The sequence below is a fragment of the Dreissena polymorpha genome, chromosome 11 (assembly GCF_020536995.1).
Source record: "Dreissena polymorpha isolate Duluth1 chromosome 11, UMN_Dpol_1.0, whole genome shotgun sequence".
NCBI classification, from domain to species: Eukaryota; Metazoa; Mollusca; class Bivalvia; order Myida; family Dreissenidae; genus Dreissena; species Dreissena polymorpha.
The window spans coordinates 906526-923780 of NC_068365.1; positions in this window are offsets into that span (position 1 = coordinate 906526).

Consider the following 17255-nt stretch of genomic DNA (forward strand, 5'->3'; position numbering starts at 1 on the left):
ACACTTATATTTTTCCTAGTGCGTCTGCCCAACCAAGTTTCAAGCATATCAACATCGCGTAATGAATTTCTTAAATGCTCCGGTAAATTGAAATATTTTACAGACGATGGAAAACAAAAGACTGATTCATTTCATAAGAATAAGGAATTCTTTTGTAAAAACACTAATTTAATTTAAAAGACTCAAGCTTTCATTATTGATGGATTGGTTGTTATTCAGACGGTGGATCATACTTCCCAATTTTGATTGTGCAAGTACATGTTTGCGTTATTGTTGATTATTCGATCGTTAAAAAGTTAATTTAACATTGGTTAAATTGGTCCTGTAACTATGTTGAGTGTGGAAAAGTCACCAACTTAAAAGAGACGTGGTGATTTGCATGCTACGAAGATGTACACAATCAAATCAAATATGAATATTACGTTAGACTCACTCTCTTATGGTTCGATGTATTGTCTTAATTGCATGGTTTAAATTTTGTTTCCGTATGATCTACCTAATCGTAACCTACATGGATATATGTATGCATATGTCAAAGCAGAAGTATTTTCCATAAGTATACTTCATCGAATTAATCCTTTTATTTACGGTTACTTAATAATATTCATCATACTAATATGGAATTTTTACTAAAATTAAAATGTCTATATATAATCTAGAATATTGACGACACTTGAAGATATAGTTTATTTACTCTATTTCATCGTGCCTCGTGAATTTTTTATATTCATCACGTGAACATAACATCAAGGAGTATTTAAATTGCAAGGAAATCGAATTTTGATTTTCGATGTGACTTGGTATGTTTAATAAAACTTGGGGTAGGTTTAGACCAATGAAGACTTATTAGCAGGAGAGAAATTGTACTAGTCTTTAATTCATAAAGTAACCATTTGGGTATACATTAGATGGTCAGCGAAAGCTGTAGGCTGTCATAGATCTGGTTTTCGGAATATTTTTGAGCAAATTAAGTGGTTATTGCGTTCTGAATTATGTTTCAAACATACACAGAACTAACAGTTGTACTTTAAATGAAACCTTGCACCCTTTGCATTACCTAGCGGTATTTCACTCTCCATGTAGCCCAATTTATAACTGAATGCCTATATATATATTAATAAAGCTTATGTTTTATAGTCGTGGTTAAATTTAGTGAAAAAAACATACGTGGGATTGACGTCCCTCTGATAAGTATGTATTGAATATTTTCGATCTTGATAATAAGTATCGACATAAGTGCAATAAAAACACTTATTTTTTATTGTTTGCGATCAATTATATTTGTCATCATTTCACATTATGTTTTGCATACATAGGAAACATAGGACAAAGCCTTACGACTAAATCAGTATTTGAACACCATATACACTAAGTCAGGCGACCGGGAGGTCACGGGTTCGATCCCAACAGTGGGAGCGTTCTTTTGAGACACAAAGTACTGGTAATAGTGCCAGGAAACGGACTCGAGAGCGGTTAAAATAACCCTCAGGCTTTCTATGCAACCGAGCTAAAATAAAAAGGTTTACAATTATATCTGAACAAGATACATTATTGACGCCTCACCTCATTCTAAAAAAATCGACATATTATTACCTAACAGCCTATGAAATTCTAAATCAGTAATCTTTGTAACGGTTGAAACCTTAGTAGTCGTCAATTTATATAAGCCCTGTCAAGATCGGAAGTTCGTACATACTATATTTTAGACACGTATGTTTATTATTGGAGCCTTTTTCTGAACGGCAAATTCCAACCAACTGAACTTTCGCTTAAACAAGACTGCCTTTAGACGAAATATACCATAAAATCGGACATTGTCATCCCTGATTAGCCTGTGCGGACTGCATAGGCTAATATGGGACAACACTTTACGCACATGCATTAAGCCTCGTTTTCCAAAAACAATGATCAATTATCTTTTTCAAGATCAAGATCCAAGCAGAAGTAGTTCCTAGTGAATGTTAGTTGGTAAGAAGAAACAAGTAACAGTATTTGTCGAAGATTATATTTCAAACAAACTTTCAGCTCTTTGTTCTTATGGACTCACATACTATTGTTACTTTTAAAGCGAGATCTGTGTTAAAACGCGAGCTTTATTATTGAAATGAAATACCTATTTAATGATTTAATATGTGTTGCATTATGAACGTTAAATTGCCGTATTTAAATCATTTCATTCATTCGACGGAACATTATTATACATTTTAACAACCATCAATTTGTTATAACGTTAACCTTTATTAAATGATATTTTTTTAAAGCGATTTTATTGCTGTAATGTATTTTGTATAAGGCACTTCCCGGCGGTAGCTGTACATACAAACATCCACATTTCTTTCGGTCTCACTTTTCTCTCACTATGATTGGCTTATGATTAGGATGAGCTAAGTTACTAGTAACACAATACATCAATTGTTAACTTACTACCGGTATTATTAAATAATAAGAAATGTATGTTTACAGTGTGAAATAAATTGTTTACATGTATATATATTTAGTTACACTATTAGTAAGTGATGGCGTATGGGATATACACCCTCAGTAATTTCATACCATACGAGAGCGAAGCTTTAGTATGGTGTGAAAGAATTGAGGCTGTATATCCCATACACCATCAGTTACTAACTCTATAACGATTATATCTCAACCGACTACTCGGTGTGTATGGGAATTACTCGGGCTGTATGGAAAATACACCATGGGAACGTGACCGCTCTAAGCCAATCGGACTTGTTCATGTTTGTAGGAGGTGAGATATAATGTATACTAGCGGGCTAAAAAAAGAAACCAACACAACCTATGACAGTAGCACATGTCTTGTAATAAGATGCATTGTAGGCTCAAGGTTCAAGAACAGTGAAACGTGTGAGTTCTCATTTATTCGGCATCCAAAGATTGCTAATAATGCTTCACATCAATCGAGGCCTGAGTTCACTTGCATGACAACCTTTGCCATGTACATAATAATCAACCTGTCCTCGTATTGTATGCCATCAGCAGCATGTTTATGTGACACGCTGTGTTCAAATCAATGGATTGAATATACAAAATGACAATTTCTCTTACGGTTTAGACGAATTTTTTACCTAAGTTAATGAGAAAGTAAATATGACTGTAATACAATAATAGATAGGTCACGCCCAGTTGGCAACTAAAATAAGATCTTATACATATTAAATATCCGCTAATTAACAGAACAATCTATATATATTTGGTAAGTTTTCAGTCAGAAATATTCATTTTTTTTCATAAGATACTGTTCATCATACTTTATTGTTTTCCCGATACCAGTTGGAGGTATGACATGTTTAGAAAGATGAAAGTCACAGCGGCATGGGCTTCACTATCATTATTCCGTTATAAAGCATCGTGTTTTTGTTCGTTTTATTTACATTCAACCAACAGTTTTGATCAGTCAAGTGATATGTGTGTGTAATTATGAGGCGATATAAGTGATATGTGCAACCTACGGTGCGGTTAAGTATCCTTCATTTGCACAGCACTCTTGCCATTTAACATTGGCAAAATTTGGAAAATATTGTATGATAAGCAATCAAAACTCTGAGTTATAGAATCCCTAACAGGACACATATGCATAAACTACATGACAGATTGACACACAAATCCCATTCACTAACCATCATTAGTTAGACGATGTACCTTTAATTGTTATTTGAGTCTGAATGCCGGTGAGAAATCTGTCTACAAAGGTGATTAATCAAACATGGCGCATATATGGTCGTTGTTTATTTCTTTTCTACATTTTAACATATCCATTTAAAGAAACACATTTGTTTAAATTTTCGCGTCAGTTAGTTGGCATAAGACATATGATTCACTTCATATGCCCTTTTTATTAACTTATTTGAAACCCCTCGTGCGAAAACAGGTCTCATATCATATGTGGCCAGCGCCGCTCCACATCAGCATGCACATCTGCCACAAACAACCATATCCGGTTTTTATCCGGACACCATTTTCAACCAAATCTTAAATTCATGTATAGCATATCTATATTCTTAAAACAACAATTACATTATAAACGATGACGTTTCTTATTATAACATGTTTTTAAGTCTGCTAGCAAAATGTTGTTTGTTTGGTTTCGATGTTATGGTATTTGCGAGAATATGTTTTATGGATGCTATGAACTTTGGTACTGAAAAAAATAAGTATCGTATTAATTGTTACATAAATTAAAACTACTTCATGACTTTGATATTTCACAACACATTTTTTAAGAATTAAAATAATCAAGCTCAACGCTGCTATTAACTAAATTTTTTGAATTGTGTTAAGTACAACCGCTTGACACTCTGGAAACCGCATTGACCACTGACAGACTCGTTTGATATGGTGTACAGTTTTTATTTAATTACTAATCAATTAACGAATGTAACATACACTATTTGTTATAATGACAAAGTGCATTTCATAGTGTTTTTGCAACTAATATTAATCGGACTTAATGCTTGCTTTTGAAAGTCATTATGCAGCTGAAATGAAAACCGAAAATGTCCTTATGTCCTTAACTCTTTGTTTCTTTGTATAAGCAAGAAATACGTATTTTAATCGCAAAACATTTATTTACAAGTTGCTTTATTCTACATTAACGGTTTTAAGCGGAAAACGGCATATCCTTAACCCTCATAGTTTAAGGGAGATTCCCCGTTGGTGTTCCATGTCTTCGTTTTAGCATGACAATACGTATTCGTAAATGCAATAACCACTTCAATTTTTCAACATTAAAAGTTTTAAACGATCACGTAACGATTTTACAAACCTAATATGAAACCTGCATTCTCGGAAGTTTCATGGAAGAACATATAGGTGTTCTGTTTAATTTATGTTTAGCTCACGTCTTCCGCGGAGGACATGAACGATAAGAACATATTTTATAACCCAAGGTTATTTGTTCGAAGTTTCGTATAGATCTGCTCTGCTGTTAAGGATATGTCGATGAGGGGAACGTTAACGGGTCTGCTCTGCTGTTAAGGATATGTCGATGAGGGGAACGTTAACGGGTCTGCTCTGCTGTTAAGGATATGTCGATGAGGGGAACGTTAACGGGTGACGCACGACGGAAAACAGGTGATTTAAAAAACTCACATTAAGTAGACTTAACAGTTAAATGCATGCATTTAAAATATAATTATACTAGCCATGTTTACGTGAGGGGTGTACTCCGAAAGTTGTGACAATTTATTGCCAATTGAATTAAAACGTTCCGGTATTATCGATAAAAGGTCATGGTTTGGAGAACATAGACTAGCGTATTGGCCTGTAACGGTCCACTTTTACCGTAGCCCTGTGTACACTAAACATTTTGCGCCATTTTGTTTTATTTGATTACCGTTTTTGCGTTCCTGTTTGATGTTGTCTGACCGTTATCCGGCGATTGATTTGATGATTAACGTTTTCTGGTCAACAAGCGATGTGAAGACAATCAAAATAAAGATATAGCATCATGTTTCATCCACGTTTTATCTTTTGATTAATAAACATAAAATGTGCCCATGCACCCCGCTCATGTTAATCAGGGACGACACTGTTCGCATACACTTTTGATAGAAGATACTTAATATACACGCAAAATTCCATTTAAGCATATTGTTTCGTCCATGATTGAAAATATACATATTTTCAGGAAGCAGTACCTATAATGATATTGTTTAACCGAAATACTGTCAAACACTCAGCAGAATAAATACCTTGGAAGTGTATTGCGTTTCCCCAGCATTAAAGGGGCCTTTCACAGAGTGTGGCATGTATTGAAGTTTACAATGCTTAATATTGATAAATGTAAACATTTGATATAAAAAGCTACAGTAAAAAACAAGAATACAATTACAGACAGAAAAAGTAACCCTCGACCGGGCTCGAACCAAAGACCCTTGGAGTAAAAGTATATTGCTGAGACCACTCGGCCATCCGCGCTCATACAATGAGTGATACATTGTATTTGATATATAAGTAATTTTCTTAGTATTACAATATATATCGATAACAACAAAACTCTCCAAAGTATTAAATCGTTTTGCGTTGCAACGCTTTATAATGTTCAGGTTTTAAAATTGTTAAAACAAGCATATAATGGATATTTTAGATCATGGTATATGTTCAGTATTGCTGTTGCCTAGCACATATCATAACTATATCGATAATTTGCGAATCTGATATTTTTTGTCAATTTACTGAAACGTGAAAAGGCCCCTTTAAAGCGTAAAATTGTGTTTATATATGAAACCACAACGCAGAAGGCATTGCGATAACCTAATTAAACTTATACTTGATTCTTTCAAACATTTAGCTAGTTCGCGAAGACGGGAAGAAGCGGATTTGAAATCAGATATGAGCCGCGTTACGGCAAAATCGGTCGTGTGCCTTAGGGGGTCAGTTTAGCTCCAGTCCAGCGTGTGCATTCGTGAGGTCTGGTCAGGAGCTACACAGACAGCTTTAATATCGACCAAAGTTTCGTGGTCGTATTAGCGGATTAAGTAGCTCCTGAACAGACTGCGCTCATAAGCAGGCTGGACTGACCGCATATGCCATAAAAACCATGTTTGCATGACACAACTAATGTATACCGAGGCATAACACAAGAGACAGTTAAATATCGTAAAACATGAATCCATATAAAAAAAGAAATACTTGTTTAAAACCTATTAATAAACTAGACATTACCCATTAATTACTAGTATTTCCAGTAATTTGATGATAAACACTATATACACTTAATACCGCACGCATAAATGGCGTGCTAACGCACAGTGCATATGTATAAAAATATGATTTTCGGTTTTGCCCAACACATACATGGAAACAAGTCGTTTTGTAAAAAATAAAATAAATAACCTCATATAAGTGAGCGAACATGAAAACATTCTGTATGTACACATATAGGTCAGAAATGTGTGATGACATTAAATAAACATTTGGTGTTTACCGAGACTGAAGTTAGTAAGCATGAAGTCACGTGTGTACATTAATTGGTAAGTTACACGACATGACATACAGACCGATAATTTCTTAGCTTAAATGTCAAATAGTTAAATTGAAGCGAAGTTGTAATATGAGCCTTGTTTTTGGAAAACTGGGCTTAATGCAAGTGCTTACAGTCTTATCAGGGACTACATTTACCGCTTGTATGGGATCGTTGTTTAAAAAAAAATATGTTCTACACGAACATTCAGTCAAGGCGGAAAGTGTCGTCGGAGATTACTGTGAGGTTGTGCCGCTACCAAGAGCGAGGATTATGTATGTTATATATACTGGAATGTACAGTTTATGTATCCTGGAACAGCCAGCCGGCCTTACTCTGTGACCTGAGCTAGTTACCTGGCAGCACTCGTAGCATAAACTTGCCTTGCCTTCTCGTAAGCCACACTATCTAAGAACAGATCGGCCTGTTAAAATCGAAAAAAATGAATACCGGTGTAAAGTTTTCGTCTATGATTAGACTAAACAGGCACAGGCGATACATTCTAATTATGGACGACAGCAAGCATTAAGCCCCGTTTTCCCATAGCGCAGCTTAGTTATGTTGAGGTCGCGACCCCAACGTCGCATCACCGCTCTTAAAGGGATCTTTTCACGCTTTGGTAAATTGACAAAATTGAAAAAAGTTGTTTCAGATTCGTAAGTTTTCGTTTTAGTTATGATATTTGTGAGGAAACAGTAATACTGAACATTAACCATGCTCTAATATAGCCATTATATGCATCTTTTGACAATTTTAAAACCTAAAAAATATAAAGCGTTGCAACGCGAAACGATTGAATAATTTGGAGAGTTCTGATTTTGTCGTTAAATTTTGTGAAACTACGAAGATTGCTTATATAAGGTAAAAATTACGTCACGAATGTGTACACGGCGGAATAGCTCAGTAGGCTTAAGCGTTTTTACTTCAGGACTCTGGCAGGACTCCTGGGGTAACTGGTTCGAAACCTTCTCCGGGCAATGTTCTTTTCCTTTTTTTATTTTTTTTCTTGATTTTTACTGGAGCTTTTACGATCCAATGTTTACATTTATCAATATTAAGCATTTAATGAATAAGTTAAAAAAATGCCAAAATCTGTGAAAAGGCCCCTTTAAAGCTCTAGACTGTTGAGTGATAAATTGACCTGGTTTCGCTAAAAATTTTAAGAATCAACGAGGACAAATGCCTTTCCTATATTCGTATTAATGTCAAACAAGACAAAACTATCCCTTATTTTCGTCGAGATTCGTGTGTTCTCTTTACGCTTAAGTCCGAAGTCGATTATATCAGACATTATTAAAATCCTCGAATTGTATGATCAAATGAAAATGCGAGATTATATGAATCCATGACATTTCATGTCAACGACTCTATTGCCTTTTACTCCTTTAAGTGATATTATTGACATCTTACAGTTTATAGGTGTCTATCGCAACCGTTGTTTATTTTTGGGTGTTTTCACTTTATATACACTTCTAATTGTTAATGCAGCATAAACATAGTAAAACAATATCCTGGAAAAAAATGCATTTGAATATCAACCGTACTTTCGTTTTGACAACTGACGACATAAATGATGCGATTTACGATGTAAATCTAAATCTAGTTTTAGTGCAGATTCGTTCATAGGACACAAAGACACTATTTTGTTTCACGGATCATTTCGGCTTAGAGGACTGGGTGAGTCAAGAAAAATAACGAATCTAATATATATTTTTTATAAACAACAGGTAGCAAGATGAGTTGCAGATAATTGGTCAGTAACCTCACTTTAACTAACTCTGTTGACCTGTTAATTCTTTTGAGCTCAATTAAACAGTGAAAAATGCCCATAATATCACTTTAATAAAATGTCGATCTGGCGATTTGGATATGGAAACATTCTACTTAGAAGTAGTTTATTCGTAGACGCATGGTCGACACCAATTACATATTCAGGAGTAGTGGATCATGAGAGAGAAGGGCCGTCGATACCGGTGACATAGAAAGGTGTTCTTCATGCGGGCAGGGTATGCGCACTACGATGTTATTTCCCCGGCATCCTTAAAAGATGGGCTGCCAGACCCCGTCATTGGCCGTCATCAGTCATAGTTCAGAAAGTTGTATCATTAGGAGCCTTTGTAACCCCCATAGGATTTAGGAGAAGTGAATTCAAGCACATGTGGTGGATGATTTGCTTTAACACCGGCGAGAGAGAGCTGGTAAATAACCTTAATGGCACACAAACGCAAGTGTATGTTATGCTTAAAACGATTCTAAGAGATGTTCTTAGGCCTTGAAAGAAATAAGGTGCATCATACGTGATAAAAAATATAATACTTTGGCAAGCTGCGTGGAACCCACAGAACAGCTTTAATACACATAGTTTTTTCCACTCGCTTCATGATGGACTGAGAATACTTAAGACTGCTATTGTCACACTACAACTGCCATATTAAATGGTTCCGGAAAGAAATTTATTGGCAGACAGTGGTTTGCGGGATAAGCAGCAAAGTAAATGGGTTGCAGATATCGAGAACATGATTGCGGAAGGTCCCATGGCAATTATGAGATTACTAAAGATACGACAGGCCGTCGTCGCGTCCCCAGAGCCAATGTTGTGGTTCAGCAAGATAAGGATGGAGCAGGAAATTCTTTACCTGGATTTGTGGAACAGATGCACGAAATGAAGCAGTGAGAACAGAGTGGTTGATGAGTATAATGATATCCTGCAGGAGATAGAGAGACGTATGGGGGAGCTAATGGTTGAGGTTGCACAACGGATGCGCGTGCAAGGCTGTGCTAATTATGAGATGTGGGCCATTTAGAATAGAATATTTAAGTGATCATAAATTTAAGTGCGAAAATAGGATGTTGCTGGAGGAGTTTATCAGCGACATTCATTTACAGATGACAGCGAGTTTGTGGTTTGACTCCGATATTATTCTGCAGCAACGAGTGAGAGAGGTCTTTCAAGAATTTGACATGCCACAAAATAAGGCCGATATCACCAATACATTGAATGTTTTTTAAAATTAATTCTGCAATTCGAAGTGAGAGTAAGCTTCCTACACAATGTTTAAACGAGTCATGCATCACAATTTAAATATCGAGTAGGGACATTTTTTTGCTCTTATTTTGTGTTTATTGTAGTGAACTGAGTGATGATAGCCCTATTAAAATCTGTTCTAAAGTCCCAACTCCATCACTTAAGCAAGTATAGCATACGGCATGATTATTGAACAGAATATGATTGTTTGTCTTATGCAGTTTGTCCAACGATTCGAAGAAAATCAACTTTATGTGTTTTGGATAATAACTTGAATTTCAACATATTTAAAACAGTATGGTTTGTTTAAATCATTGAATGTATCGGACATTAAGCAATTAGCTAGGTTAACAAAATAAATAACCGATTCTCTTTAATTGTTGACCTCTAATGTAAACTTGACATGACGCATATTGTTTGAAGCTTTGTGATGATTAGCGACGTCTTGGCAGGAGCTACACTGTCCCACTTGAAGTCCCATAAGTTCTCCTGATCTCAATAGCAAACAGTATAGCGCCTGAGCAGACTGCGCGCCGATGAGCAGGCTGGTTTTCAGTTACGCTGGCCGCGTATTACATGAGACCCATTTTTTGCTAGATGCGGCTCAATTCAATGGACACTTGCTTAGGTCAAAATTGAATTATCATTGTTGCGTTTTGATCCATGAAATTCAAGTACGACTTTGACACTTAATGTAGTCATCACTTTCTTCGTTTTTTTCTTTCTCATATCTATGAGAACATTTTCTGCAAGTAATTTAGGAATACATACAATTGTGCATATATCAATATTGTAACATAGAATTAGAGGTTAGAGCTCCGCAAAAACTATTATAATAATTACGTGTTATAGTTTGAAAATTGACCTGAATGCATCTTAACTTTGAGGATAGCAATGAGGATCTTGCACTGTTCCTCATCTAGGTTAAACTAACTGTTATCTAATTATTTATAATATTGAAACAAAATTTTGAATTGAAATGATACAACCTATAGAAGCTATGTTTTTTTGCAACGTGTTTTCGGGCACCTTTTATTTTTGTAATCTAGTATTTAATGTATTTAATCAGAGTTTATTAATGGCATGTTATTTTTATAATCATCTAGCGATCAATAGATGATATATACATTCAATTATAATTGAATGTATCAGTTTTTTTTTCCTACTTTGCGAAGTCATCTTGAACATCGAAATATAAAAATAATTATATGTTCAGGTTTTGAAATATTCAATCCTTAACTCAAATCCACAAATGATTTTTGCAATATGCCCATTCTGATACTATATATTAAAGTATACCTAGAAATTCGCATTCCAAACTGGAACCGCGTTTTGGCACAATCGGGCGTTAAGCATGTGCGTTAAGTGTCGTTCCAGATAAGTCTGTGCTGACATTTAAGGCTAATCTGGGTCGACAGGCTATCATGGAATTGTTCGTTTAAAGTAGGTCCCTTCTTAATAAAAAACCAGTGTTATCGAAAAAGTCCATTCCCTGATTAGCCTGTGTTGACTTGCGCACATGCATCAAGCCTATTAAAAAATAGCCTAACTTGTTAACGCCCATAAACAGAACGTTTTACTGAATACATATTCATATAGTTCAAGATGTATTTCACGTCAAGTCGTCTTAATTCATACACGGAAAGTTTTAATATCAATTGTTTTCATTGTGCATGACATGTTTTTAAAATTTAAAATATTAAGTAAATACTGTAAGTCATATACATCCTCGCTATGCCATCGGGTACTTTACTTCTTGATTGATGGCTCTTTCCCAAAATGCCTCTGATAATCTAGAATTGTTACTATACTGAAATTGTCACTGTATGCTTCTTACATTTGAAATCTTGTCCGCAAAAAGTGATTTAGCTGACATGTTATTTACTCCCTTTCATCATGTTTCCGATGCTTTAAGTTATATTCTCTGGTAAAGATTAAAACCATGAGCATATAAATTGCAACTAAATCGTAATTGTATATTCGATGCTAGAGCGTAAATGATTAATAACACTTGAGATAAGTTTATAAAAATCAAGACGTTTTATCAGGTGAGATATTGTACTCTCCTTTATTCATTTAGTTACAATTGCCTATACAATACACGGCTATACATTAATTAAACACTTCACATATAACACTTATTATTTAAGTTGTTAACGCATTGGGAATGCTAATGGCTTTCGGTGTTTTATAAAGTTTTAAGGTAAGTGTACATGCACGTGTGGTATTTCAGCTCAAACAAGATATCACTATATCATGTATTTGAAAACAAAAAATATTCCATCATTCTGTGAGATTGACAACCACAGCTGTAAGCCGCAACACATGTTGTTGTTTATATCATTTTTAATTCATTGGAATCGTTTGGAAAGATTGAAAACGACTGCTGTAGGCTGCCGTAGATCTTAATGTCGTTCAGGGAAAACAAGGCGTTTTGCATGTGCGTGAAGTGTCGTCCCAGATTAGCATATTCAGTCCACACATGCTAATCAGGATGCCTCCGCTTTTATGGAATGTTTCATTTTAAGGAAGTTTCTTCTTAACAACAAGCAAGTCTTGGTTGCAATAGTCGTATCTGATTAGTCTGTATGAACTGCATAGGCTGATAAAGGACGATGCTTTATGCACATGCTTTCACATAGCGCGTCCCATCTGGTTTTGGTATCGTCCTGAGAAAACCGAGGTTGATCATTTTGCATTGTGTTGCAAGCTGATACAGAACTTACAATTATAATGTAGACAATTGCCTTAAAGCATATTATTGACTCGGTTATTATTGAGAATCTAAATGCGACCCACATTTTAATTGTATGCTTATCGTTACATATATGGTCGTGGTTTTATAGTATTGGTTAAATTAAGAGATGAAAACAGAAATGCAATTGATAACATCTGGAAAGTATGTTTTGAATTGTTAAAATTTTGAGATCAAATAGCAAGATTAATGCAATATGGACACTTTTTAAAATTGTTTATGTATATATTTTTAATGTATTTGTTTGCTTTGAATTTCCACATAACACAGTCCATTGCGGTATCAGTTGAAAAAACAACACTGCATGTAAACAACTTTACCAAAGAGTGAATTTATTTAAGCTACATCAAGCATAAATGAACGCCGCGCCTTGTAAAAACCGGACTTCATGCGTGTGCTTAAAGTATCGTCCCAGATTATCCTGTTTAGTCTTATCATTTAAGACACCTTCAGCCTGAACTGAATTCAACTGCATATGCTAATCTGGGGCGATATTTTACTCAAAATAAGTATGCCCGGTTTTAACAAAGCGCGGCTTATTTAAATAACATTATTTTATGTTGTTTTCACGTTATTAATGACCGGTCCATTTGATAGATCTGTTTTAAAAGTACCTTGTTGGTCGGAAGATATTGCAATAATGTTCATTTATCATTTGATGTCAAGTCTGTTGGCATGCCTTTCTCTCTGGCTGTCTGTTAGTCTGTCTGTTAGTCAGTATGTCTGTCTGTCTGTCCTCCCGCCTGCCTGCCTGTCGGTCTGCCTACATGTCTATCTGTATATGTCAGTCTTTCTGGTTGTCTGTATTTATGTCTGCCTGTCTGCCTGTCTACCTGCCTGCGTGCATTCCTGTCTTTTATTGTATTCATGATAGCACGTTGTTGTATAGTTAATTTATGGAAATGTAAAATACAATTGAATGTTGCACACACAACCTTACATTATTTAACAAATATATAATTTTCTTCCCATGATTACATTTACAAATATTATGTCACGTTTTGTAGTTTAATCTAAAGGTTTGTAGAAAAGAACATATTGAAATCGTACTGAAAACCACTCAAGCAATACATGAGACCACCCAATACAGCCACGCCATTCGCTTTAAATAATAATACATTGTTCGTTGTGATGCAAACAAAAGGTATGTACTGCACAGACATATCATATAATTTGTTAAAGACACACATTGTCAAGAGCTTTATAACTAGATTATTGGATTTGAAAAAGGTAATGCGTTTTATTTTTAATAGTCCGAATAAGTCTGAACAGATGATACTTTCTTATAAAATGTTCATATTATTCTTAATGATGATGAAGATGAAGGAGAAGAAGAATATGATGATGATGTTTATGCTGACGATGGTGATGATGCAGAAGAAGCAGGAGCACACAAACAAGAACAATAATAATAATAATAATAAAAAGAAGAAGAAGAAGAAGATGATGATGATATGTATGCGCGCATCGACAGTCTATAATTTTATATAAAAGTAAGTATTCAGTATATTTAAATGACGTCATCCCCAAACCGACCTGTTCTATGAATCGTTTAAATGTTTTTAATCCGGTCATATTTATTTACCTTAAGAACGCATTGTTATTTCTAATTGGTTGATAAAACCGTTGACGTATGGTGATTGAAAAAAATAAGCCTTTAACTATCAAAACAAAATACTAAATGTATTCATAAGTATATTAATATTTACAAACCTTTAAATTGTACTTTATAAATACATAAGTACTTAAATTTACGATATCATGTAGCCCAAACCATTAGGCGTAAACTTTTCTTTATTTCTCCAGTCGATGCGCTCGATATGATTGTATTGTTAGCATTATTGTTAAACCATTCGATCGAGTTACATATTGCATTGTCTATGTAGTCAAAACATTTTTTTACATTGAAAAAGTATACCCACAACCACTTATCACCAGTCGACAGCTAAGCTCGTTTTATCCTCCTAAATTTAAACGCTTTGTCTTGTTTTTTGTATGCGCATTTTCTCAAAGTGCGGGTACCCCAATAATCAGAAGTGTTGTAATGAGGTGAATAACTTAACATTTCAGCGTTTATGCAATTGATATGCGTCTGTCAAATTCATCTTCAATGTAATTGGATCCAATCAACGCAAAGACCTTTACTTGATTGGTAAGTTGTTTTAATTTTCAATGTGTACAGTTTATTTATTTAATTGTATCCATATAGATACAGACAATGCGACGCATAATTTGAGCCGAGCTTATTACGTTATAGCAAATAGAATAGAACCACTTTAAAACTGCAAATAAAGTATTTTTAATATGTAAATCCGATGTACTTCTTTTAAACGATACTTTGTTTTAAAGAGTATTTAACCATTGTGCTTAAATATTAATCGTATACATCCGGCTTAATATATTGAATATAGCGATGCAATTTGTATGTTTTCATGTGAAGTTTCGTACACCACATTAAGACGTTCATATTATGAAAAATAAAAAGGCTGTAACATAATGTACATTATTGTACATTGAAATATATAAATGGGCATATAAATTGACATAATAATATAAAAAAATAACAGAATTTAGCTCATAGTACATTATTGTGTTGCTGTTGTTATTGTTGTTGTCGTGTAAATAAACAAACTCTGTTAACATGTTCCTTTAAGGTTCATGTAGAGGCTTCATTTTGAAAAATGTGGGACCCCTAGCATTGAACTCAAATTTGACTAAAGGAAGAGTGCCACATTGAAAATGTATACATATATGCTTGAAAGGATGTTTTTCCTTCCAACTGCTACCTATTTTGTACATCAACGTATCATAACATCCACAAAATCAATCAAACTACAAAGCGATTTCAACACTTAAATATACATTATTTTTAAAAATCTGAATCAGGTTTATTCCACGTATTTCGGCGGAAAATTATATAACTAGTGAATAATATCGACATTGACGAGGGCAAGTAACGCTTAAATAGTAAAAAAAGTTTACATATCTAAAAATATCAAAACTCGAACACATGTCATTTCATCACCATGGGGGCAGCCATTTTTAAATTAATACAATAGAAAGAAACATGATAACTCACTCATCGCCTAATTGACATTCCAAACGGTTGACGATGACAAATGCATTGGATTGTAATCTTTCCTTTGATGTTTGCAAACTGCACGATCAAACCTCATAAACACTCAAAAGAATAACTATGTAAGAAGCATTTCACCAATGTTTACAATCGTTGTCGAATCACTGTACTTATATTATTGCGCATAAAATAGTACGCTTACAAACTGACAGAAAGATCGATACATAACTCCGTTCAATTCATCACGGTATACAATTCTATCGATAATATATAATAATACATCGCTTTAAAAATCTAAAAGTAGAAATAATTCTTTTAAACGGAGTTTTTAATAACGAAAGTGAAAACAACGGAAGTTGGATGGATATTATGTGTGATGCACTTCGGCTCCAGAAAAACAAAACAAATAAACTAAAAAAGACGTGTGGGAGACAATTTTCAGTTGGAAAATATTTGCAATAGGGTAAGTGATGATATCTCTACGTGGTCATTTCTGTTATTTAGTGCGATATAATGCTGATTAATTTTAATAGCTGTTTTACTAGTACCACACAACTGTCAAAATAAGTACATGTGTTTTCTCAGGTATGTGTATACATATACCCGGTTTTTTCACCACTGCACGTGGTTTCGACCGATTTGTTTTGCACGTTTTTCTACGGATCACAGCGATGGCGATACTTTCAAAATGGGTAGAAGGAATCAAAATATAAAATCAATAGTTTTGCCAATTTCTTTATTCCTTTATATATTTATATGTCGTCTGCAATGTATTTCAATTTGAGATGGTTTAAAATGTGCAATTTGGTTGAGAGGTAAATAACAAAATTGTTAAGCCTTTGACATAGAATTGTGACTCTTATTATCCACCGTACCTGGATTTTTATGACAATTATTTTCTGTGAAATGTTGCTAACTTGACCTTGTATATGTATATAGCTTTGTATTTATTCAACTTAAGGTAGTGCATATCCTTCCTAACTTTAGATTGAGATTTTGTAAATTAGTGTAAAAATGTATTGGTTTTAAACCAAAATATGAATAAAGCACACAAATATTGAATGTCAAAAATGTGTTTATGTTATTCTATCCGTCTTTAGCTTTAAAATGATATTTAGTTTGACCATATTGTACCAAATTCAATAACAAAAAACCAAAGCGAAGTTTTAATGAAATTTATCCCCCCCATGAACCTTAAAACTCGGTTGTAGAATATGGGCCAGAGTCGCATATCAAAGACCAGACATTGGCGTTATTTTACATTTTGTAAAACCATATAACAATGTTTGCACCATTTAAACCGTTACACGCTGTTATAAAATAAACGGATCTAGCAAATGCAGAACAAACGCAATGGGTTATCATATTACCTGGCTTCAATTCAAACCCGTCATTGATCAGGGCGTTTAATCAATAG